Source organism: Gobio gobio (genome assembly GCF_949357685.1).
Source record: "Gobio gobio genome assembly, chromosome: 15".
In the NCBI taxonomy this organism is placed as follows: Eukaryota; Metazoa; Chordata; class Actinopteri; order Cypriniformes; family Gobionidae; genus Gobio; species Gobio gobio.
Genome location: NC_137108.1, coordinates 4879294 through 4889933, shown reverse-complemented (window position 1 = coordinate 4889933; position 10640 = coordinate 4879294).

Genomic DNA, 10640 nt, shown 5'->3' with positions numbered 1-10640 from the left:
ATATAATGTGTGTGTGTGTGTTTGTGCTATATGATTTAAAATGAGTAATAGTCTAATTGACTTGAATTTGTGATGTTAGACTTGAATAGTCAATATATTTCCCATATTTGTTTATGTCTGATATTAACTGAGAATTATATATATAAAAAATAAAAATGCAATAAAAAAATAGCTACGTGCTTGTTAGTAAAAAGTTTGTGAACTAGTGTTCAATACGGTGACAAGACACGTGGCAAAAGAACGAATGACTCAAAAGTCAAACCCGAAAGACTCGTAAGAACTAATCTTTTCTGTTTCCGTTACTGACAGCATAGACTCTATGGGACTGACAGGAAGAACGAAAGACTCAAACCCAAACTCGAGACTCGAGACTCGAGACTCGAAAGATGAACTAATCATTCTGTTCCCGGACCTGTGTCACATGGCCCGGCCCAGCCCCAGATCAGAGTCAGACACAGACGAGTCGACAACTAACATCTCGAGGAGTTCGAAGAAACGAGAGGTGGTGAACAAACATGATAAATATGAAGTTGCAAAAGAAAGAATGTCTTGGATCAGGAGGTGAGGTGAACTAACAGAGTTAGACTGCAATAGCCTGACCCAACAACTAATCAATTAATTAAACGTTTCAGTTTCTTATCATTTGGCTTTGGTTGCAGTACCCTATAGTTTATTTTTATTTAGTTTTACAAATGTAATCAACATTTTCATAAGTACTAGATGGGTTGGGCTATTTAAAGGTCCCGTTCTTCGTGATCCCATTTTTCAAACTTTAGTTAGTGTGTAATGTTGCTGTTAGAGCATATATAATACCTGTAAAATTATAAAGCTCAAAGTTCAATGCCAAGCGAGATATTTTATTTAACAGAAGTTCCCTTTCAAAGCCTACAGCGAACGGCTGGTTAGGACTACATCCTGGTACATCCTGCTTTAATTAAGTCAGTAGAACAGTTTGTCGACTAACCTCCGCCCACAAGAATACGCGAAAAAGGGGGCGTGGTCTTGTTGCTCCCGCGTGGATAAGAGGAAGTGTTGCGTTCGGTTGCGTTTGTATAGTCTGTTTGTCGCCATGTCGTCGAGACGCTGTTATTTTCATCCCGGAGTCAAGTCACCTTTGTTTGGCTTTCCCAGGGACGCTGTACTTAGAGATCATTGAGCGCATGCATCCCCGTTATGGTGAGAGGCGTGACCTTTCCGGTAACGTGCGCTAACCACAATTCCCAAGATGGCGGCGCGAGTAGTTCGCGAGGCTCTGGGTCTCTCCAGATTCTGCAATTTTGCGGTATTTTTCCTGCTCATCTCGGGTCTGTTCGTTCAGAATAGTTGTGCCTTAACATCGTACACCCGTGGTGAGATTTTGGATATTGGTTTGCGAATTTCCGACAGTTTTATGGACAATCTTCGACTCCTTCCTGAGATCGCTAGAACACCCGAGGCTATGCACTCTGCCCGGCCGGGCGGAAGTGCTCGCAGGCGGCGCCGAGATCGTAAACAAAGGCGGGGAATACGCGGTGGTCTGAGAGCTAAGCTAAGGCTAAAGCTAAGGCTTACCCCACATCGGCTCTCTTTACCCAGTATTTTCCTTGCCAATGTACGGTCGCTAGTGAACAAAATGGAGGAGATTCGACTCAGCATCACACACAGCAAGAAACTTTTGAACTGTAACGTCCTAATCTTCACGGAAACCTGGCTAAACGGCGGAATACCGGACACCGCTATTGAGCTAGCGGGATGCCACACGCTCCGGGCGGATAGAACATTAGATGGCTCCGGTAAGACCAGAGGTGGTGGATTGTGCATTTACATTAACAAAGCATGGTGCACAAACTCTGTTATTGTTGGGAGTCATTGTTCAGCTAACCTGGAGTTTCTCATGGTTAAATGTAGACCGTTTTATCTGCCGCGAGAGTTCACTTCCACCATTATAACTGCAGCCTATATTCCCCCGGATGCTGATGCCAAGCTTGCTATGAAAGAACTTCATGCAGCCATCAGTAAACAACAGACTGATCACCCGGAAGCTGCTTTTATTGTTGCAGGTGACTTTAATCATTCAAACTTAAAGTCAGTGCTACCCAAGTTTCACCAGCATGTTTCCTGCCACACCAGAGGAAACAAAACCTTAGACCACGTGTACACAAACATGGCGGGAGCTTACGTTGCGACACCCCTCCCCCACCTGGGACAGTCAGACCACATCTCTTTGTTCCTCATCCCCAAATATTCACCCCTCATCAACCGTGTGAAGCCATCAATGAAAACCATCAAGGTGTGGCCTGCGGGGGTTGATTCCACACTCCAGGAAAGGTTTCTACACACAGACTGGAGTGTGTTTGCTTCTCAAGCCACCAGTGGCGCTCACACGGACATTGACTCCTACACCTCCTCTGTATTGGATCATATCAATACCACCATTGACAGTGTTACAACCCAGAAACAGATCACCACATACCCAAATCAGAAGCCATGGATGAACAGGGAAGTGCGACTCCTGCTGAAGTCACGCAACACTGCCTTCAGATCAGGAGATGCACAAGCCTACAGCGCATCCAGGGCAAACCTGAAGAGGGGCATCAAAAAGGCCAAGCACTGCTACAAGCTAAAGATAGAGGGTCACTTTTCCAACTCTGACCCTCGACGCATGTGGCAGGGCATCCAGGCCATCAGTGACTACAAACCCACCCACTCCACCCCCGCAGCCACTGATGTCAACTTCTTGAACGAGCTAAATCACTTTTACGCTCGTTTTGAAAGAGACAACAGAGAAACTGCCACCAAGCTCAAACCCTCAGCTGACCCACCAATCACACTCTCCTCCACAGATGTCTGCAAGTCACTGAGCCGGATCAGCGCGCACAAGGCTGCTGGACCAGACAACATCCCTGGTCGTGTTCTCAGGGCATGTGCGGAGCAGCTCGCTGAGGTTTTTACAGACATTTTCAACCTGTCTCTTGCCCAAGCAGCTGTACCTTCATGCTTTAAACGCACGTCCATTGTGCCAGTGCCAAAACACTCTAACCCGAGGTGCCCTAATGACTACCGCCCTGTAGCACTCACACCCATCGTCATGAAGTGCTTTGAGCGGCTGGTCCTGGAACACCTAAAAGACTCTCTACCATCCACATTGGACTCACACCAGTTTGCCTACCGCAGCAATAGGAGCACAGAGGATGCCGTTTCCATGGCACTGCACTCTGTGCTCACTCACCTGGACAATAAGAACACTTACGCACGCATGCTGTTTGTTGACTTCAGCTCAGCATTCAACACTGTCATCCCAACCAAGTTAATAGCCAAACTTGGAGACCTGGGCATCAATACCTCAATGTGCAACTGGATTTTGGACTTCCTAACTGACAGACCCCAGAATGTTCGTTCAGGATCCACCTGCTCCACATCCATCACACTCAACACTGGTGTACCACAGGGCTGTGTGCTAAGTCCGTTTCTCTACTCCCTCTTCACCGCCGACTGCAAGCCTGTGTATGGATCTAATTCTATCGTCAAGTTTGCGGACGACACAACGGTGATTGGTCTCATCAGCAACAACGATGAGACTGCCTATAGGGAGGAGATCCAGCACCTGGCCACATGGTGCGCTGATAATAACCTGCTCCTCAACACCACCAAAACGAAGGAGCTCATCGTGGACTTCAGGAAGGAGTCAAGAGGCACACACGACACCATCCACATCAATGGAATGGCTGTTGAACGTGTCTCCAGTTTCAAGTTCCTGGGGATCCACATCTCGGCGGACATGTCGCGGACGACCAACACCTCCAGCCTGGTCAAGAAGGCTCACCAGCGCCTCTTCTTCCTGAGGACACTGAGGAAGAATCAGCTCTCCTCGGCTATCCTGGTGAACTTCTATCGCTGCGCAATAGAAAGCATCCTGACCAACTGTGTGGCAGTGTGGTATGGGAGCTGCTCTGTTGCGGAGCGCAAGGCACTGCAGCGAGTGGTGAAAACTGCCCAGCGCATCACAGGGACTCCACTGCCTGCCATCGAGCACATCCAGAGGAAACGCTGTCTGCATCGAGCTCGCAGCATCCTCAAGGACTCCTCTCACCCAGCCCACAGACTGTTTTCTCTCCTGCCCTCCGGCAGGCGTTTCAGGATCCACCGGACCAGGACCAGCAGACTTAAGAACAGTTTTTTCCCCAGAGCTGTCTCTTTACTGAACTCAAACCCCCGCTGATCCACTCCCCTCATATACTGATAACTCTCCTACCTCACATCCACCTTCACTTTGTTACTTGCACTACCGACTCTTTATTACAGTAACAACTGTTTACTTATTCATTTTGCACTACCACACCGTAACTGGATTATGCTCATTTGCACTGCCGACTGTTATTTACAGTACCTACTGTTTACATTTGTATTTTGCACCGTACTTCTAACTGTAATATGCAATCACTTCCACTGCACTTTTACACTTTTTTTCGGATAGCTTCTGTCCATAATTTATTGCACTACCTTAATCCACTGCCATATTCCTCATTTTAGCCTAACATATCATTGTATACCTCTATCTGTAAAATTCTGTTTATAGTAATAGCCATCTGTATATTATATTATATTCATAGTACATATCCACCTGTAAATTCTGTTTATAGTATTAACCATCTGTATATTATTCACTGTACATATTCACCTGTAAATTCTGTTTATAGTAATAACCATCTCTCTATTTATAGACATATTTATATATACTCAGTACATATCCATGTCCTGCACTTATGCAAACGTTGTATATCCTGCACTTGCTGCTATTGCACTTCTGGTTAGACCTAAACTGCATTTCGTTGCCTTGTACTTGTACTTGTGTAATGACAATAAAGTTGAATCTAATCTAATCTAATCTAAGCTGCTGTCGAATCACAACACGGGAACCGCTGGCACAATCAGAACTCGTTACGTGTTTCTGAAGGAGGGACTTCATAGAACAGGGAAATCTTTCAAGCCGTTTTGAGGACAGTGAAAACAGCGGTATACAGATAAGTAAATTGTGTGAAAAATACTGTGTTTTTTTACACGCGAAACATGAACACATGTTATATTGCACACTGTAAACACAATCAAAGCTTCAAAAAAACACGAAAAACAGGACCTTTAACATGTTATTTTAATTATATTTTCCTGAAATGAATGAAATGACTCGAAAAAAGATTTGTTAATTTTAAACGAGACTCAAAGATCCGAGTCAGTAAAATGATCCGAACTTCCCACTACTAGTGTGGTGTGCATTCTCATTCGTTCTTTGTTATATATCTTGTGGATTATCAAGTAAAGACTGAGTTTGAACTTCATTTGCCTTCATCGAGTTTATCTACACCACCAGTTTGTGACAGAAGACAGAAAAGTGTCCAAGAAAAGGATGGACTCAACGGGGGCTACAACTTCAAGTGCAAATACAACTTTCATGAGGAGTGATTTACCAGAAGATATTCTGTGCTCCATCTACCAGAACGGCCATGAGATTGAACCATATGTGGAGGAATTCTTGGATTATTGCCAATTAACATCCTGGGATGACGGGGGTCTCGTGGATTTGTTTTGGAGAGGATTGGATCGTCATCTAACACCTTTGATACCAGTAGGCAATTAAACCCTCTCCTTGAAGCAGTATGTGGATTGGATGCTGTGGATAAGTGGTTCTCATTACACGGTTGGAGAGGTGGAGCACAATGATGCCGCAAGGCAAATGTTCTCATCGCCCAACAATAAACCAGTATCTATCACCTGAGCTAAGCCATGGTCTCATCATGCCTAGTCGATTACACAGTTTTGAGAGAGCATTTCCGGTGAACTATAGTCTAGTTTCTAAATTGGAGTACTTTCCTCTCATGTCCGTTCGAAGGGCAAGGAAATCAAGCTCAGCGGTTTTAGGACTTTAGCTGTTCCATGTCTTCGCACATTACCAAGAATCCATCCCCGATCCCATTTCAGTCCAAGAATCCAATTTTAAGCCCATTCAGATCCAGCTGCAACTGCAGAGTCAGAGTCCCGTTCAGAGACTACTAAAGCCCCAGCGCTTCATTTAATATCAGCCCAAAGGAGGAGGCTGAAGAAGAAGAAATGGTCCTCTGCATGGCCAGCCCACGAGTCTGCTCCAATGTCGGCTCTAGCCCCTGACCAGAGTCCGGTGATGGCTCCAGCCCCAGACCAGAGTCTGTGATAACTCCAGCCCCTGACCAGAGTCCGGTGATAACTCCAGCCCCTGACCAGAGTCCGGTGATGGCTCTAGCCCCTGACCAGAGTCCGGTGATGGCTCTAGCCCCTGACCAGAGTCCAGTGATGGCTCTAGCCCCTGACCAGAGTCCAGTGATGGCTCTAGCCTCTGACCAGAGTTTAGTGATGGCTCCAGCCCCCCTGACCAGAGTACAGTGATGGCTCCAGCCCCCCTGACCAGAGTCTGTTGATGGCTCTAGTCCCTGACCAAAGTCCGGTGATGGCTCTATCCCCTGACCAGAGTCCGGTGATGGCTCTATCCCCTGACCAGAGTCCGGTGATGGCTCTAGCCCCTGACCAAAGTCCATTGATGGCTCTAGCCCCTGTGTCCACTTCAGTGTCAGCTCCAGCCCCTGTGTCTGCTCCACTGTCAGCTTCAGCCCCTGAGTCTGCTCCAATATCGGCTCCAGACCCTGCGTCCACTCCACTGTTGGCTCCAGCCCCAGAATCTGCTCCAGTGTCGGCTCCAGCTCCTGTGTCCCTTCCAATGTTGGCCCCAGCCCCAGTGTCCGCTCCAGTGTCGGCTCCAGCCCCTGTGTAGGCTCTAGTGTCGGCCCCAGCCCCTGTGTCCGCTCCAGTGTCGGCCTCAGCCCCTGTGTCTGCTCCAGTCTCGGCTCCAGCCCCTGAGTCCTCTTCAGTGTTGGCTCCAGCCCCAGAGTCCGCTCCAGTTTCCGCTCCAGCCCCTGAGTCCACTCCAGTGTCAGCTCCATCCCCTGTGTCCGCTCCAGTGTCAGCTCCAGCCCCTGTGTCCGCTCCAGTGTCAGCTCCAGCCCCTGTGTCCGCTCCACTGTCGGCTTCAGCCCCTGAGTCTGCTCCAATATCGGCTCCAGACCCTGCATCCACTCCACTGTTGGCTCCAGCCCCAGAATCCGCTCCAGCTCCTGTGTCCCTTACAATGTTGGCCCCAGCCCCTGTGTCCGCTCCAGTGTCGGCTCCAGCCCCTGTGTAGGCTCTAGTGTCGGCCCCAGCCCCTGTGTAGGCTCTAGTGTCGGCCCCAGCCCCTGTGTCCGCTCCAGTGTCGGCTCCAGCCCCTGTGTCCGCACCAGTGTCAGCTCCATCCCTTGAGTCTGCTCCAATGTCGGCTCCAGCCCCTGTGTCCACTACAGTGTCGGCTCCAGCCCCTGAGTCCGGTCCAGTGTCTGCTACAGCCCCTGTGTCCACTCCAGTGTCGGCTCCAGCCCCTGTGTCCGCTCCAGTGTCGGCTCCAGCCCGTGTCCACTCCAGTGTCGGCTCCAGCCCCTGTGTCTGCTCCAATGTCGGCTCCAGCCCCTGCGTCCACTCCAGTGTCGGCTCCAGCCCCTGAGTCCGGTCCAGTGTCAGCTCCATCCCCTGGGTCCGGTCCAGTGTCGGCTCCAGCCCCTGAGTCCGGTCCAGTGTCAGCTCCATCCCCTGAGTCCGGTCCAGTGTCGGCTCCAGCCCCTGTGTCCTCTCCAGTGTCAGCTCCAGGCCTTGAGTCCACTCCAGTGTCAGCTCCAGCCCTTGAGTCCGGTCCAGTGTCGGCTCCAGCCCCTGAGTCCTCTTCAGTGTTGGCTCCAGCTCCTGTGTCCACTCCAGTTTTGGCTCCAGCCCCTGAGTCTGCTCTAGTGTCGGCTCCAGGCCCTTAGTCCACTCCAGTGTTGGCTCCAGCCCCTGTTTCCGCTCCAGTGTCGGCTCCAGGCCCTGAGTCCACTCCAGTGTCGGCTCCAGCCCCTGTGTCAGGGTTATGTTCTGTTTTTTCTTCATTGTGTTCACTTTCTGTTTGCTCATTTTCCTTTGACCCAGTTTTCCTATATGGTTCATTGGTTCATCTCATTCACCTGTCCCTTGTTAATGAACTCATTAGTTCCCTTGTTCAGTTCTGGTATAAGTACTACCTGTTTTGTTCAGTTAATTTTCCTGTCTCGTCAGTATATACATGTGGTGTGCATTCTCCTGCCCTCTTTGTTAAATATCTTGTGGATTATCAAGTAAAAAGTTTATATACACCACCAGATCGTGACACAATGATCTTTAGTTTTCAAATTGTCCGGTTGGAGTGATACCATTTTTGACGATGTAACATATGTTAGCTGTTAATTATGTAATAAACATTCATAAAAGAGGTTACTTGAATATCGACTGTTATTGGAGTTTAACTCACGCTTGCATATCTCAAAGGTGTAATTAACTATGACAATTAATTTTTTGTAACAACGTTATGGTGCGCTATGGTTAGTTTATCTACTCTATCTATTCAACTGTATGAATGATTCATTTGTGTGTCTGATTTTGTATGGGTTAACCAACAAAACCAGCACAGTAACAGTACCATGACAACTATTAAGGAATGTGAGCAGAGAGAGAGAGACACAATAATGAAAAGGTTACAAAAGACTTAACGCACACAATATTCCTCTGTCTAAAAACCAGCAAGCCTTACTCCATTCTCATAGACACAGCACATTTATAATCCTGTGGGAATGCCACAAAATTCACAAATATCACAGTGCTTGTTTGTCTCATGCAATGTTTCCTCTGTAATATCAAGGAGGCACATTCCCAGTAAGAATGACAGGAGGTCTGAGAGCATGGGCCGATCCAGTCTTTGCGGTAATCCACCTCCATCTTTGTTTGGGATAATAGGGGCGACCAGGGGCTCATTAAAGTCTACAGACTGCAGTGTATAAACTGCTGAAAGACCTTATTAGCGCTTCTCTAATTCAAAAAGCAGCTGAGGGATCTTAATAGGGATGTCACCATAAATAATTGGTGCGAACACGAGACGTTCAAAACTAGAAATTAGTCTCGCACCACACAGGATCAGAGATAAGCCGCTTGTTGATATTTTCCCTGTTTACTCAATAGACGTGAGATGGTAGAAATGTGAAAAAGAATTGCATATCACAAGTTAGCTTGTCCTACACTACACAACATTTTTTAATAAAACAATGATGCATAATTTATAGTGGTAAATAAGTGAAACACATTTCTGTTTCAAGACACCCGTATTCTGGCTTGTCCTAATGTTACAAGACGTAAGTGTATATGTGTAATGTGTCTGGTTTGCTAGAGTAAGCGGGTTCACCAGTGCTTAAAAAGTTATAAAATACAATCCGTTTAGAATAATTATGATTTTTTTTAATAGTTTTTGAAAAAAGTCTCGGTAACACTTTCTATGAAGCCCAAGTTTATATTGAATTATAGCTCCGATTACACTTATTTATAAGTAAGTATTACTATTCTATAAATATAAAGACTCATTAAGACCCATACTGCATTATAAGAACAGTTACAGTTATATTTATATTACTTGTAAGTCATGCATTTGCTTTTTCAGTGAGCATGTTCATAATCCACTATACACTGATTTATATGTATTAATTAGTCAGTCGTATGACTCCATGAATGATAATTTTGATTTGTTAAAATCTATATCTCCTCATCCATATGCATGATATTGCATTTACAGATTACATTTACAGTTACATTTACAGATAAACAACTTCAAATGTATAATGAGCACATCTTCATGATTTCTTAACATTTGCTTCATATCATCCCATATTTTCACTTAAAGCCATCAATGATGCATTTATAGAGGTTAATAACTGTATTATTACTCAATAAGTATTCATAAGAACACAACACGGCTATTAATAACTATATATTCTCTTATTTGACATACATCTGAATTACTAATAAGTCATTATACCATTATAGCAATGCAGGCTTCATCTTTATAAATACATTCATTAATCATACGACTGACTAATTAATACTTATAAATCAGTGTATAATGGATTATGAACATGTGCATTGATAAAGCAAATGCATGACTTATAAATAATTATAAGAATAATATACATGTAACTATAACTGTTCTTATAATGCATTAAAGGTCTTAATGAGTCTTTACAAATATGTTTATAGAACATAAATGGAGCTATAATTCATTATAAGTATGGGCTTCATAGCAAGTGTCACCAAAGTCTCATATGCTCACATTTATTTAATAATAATAAAATAATAATAACAGTTAAAAAAACTGTAAAAAAATTACTACAATTTAACATAACAGTTTTTTTATTGTAATATATATTTAAAATATAATTTATGATGACAAATCTATTACTGTTGCTTCATATTTTGATGTTAATTGTGACACATGTTTGGGGTGAGTAATATTTAAAACAACACAACATAAATTAATACACACATTAAATTGATAATTTATAATATTACAAAATATCTTTTTTTTTTCAAATACATGTTCTTTTAAACTTTCTATTCATCAAAGAATCCTGAAAAAAAAACACAATTTCCATTTCTCATTTTCTAAATAAATGCTGATTTGTGATTTATGTACAGTATATTCTGTATACTATTAGATGCACTTTCTGTATAAGTGTACAATTATTACAGGCTTTTGGTGGCTTATTTATGGCTTT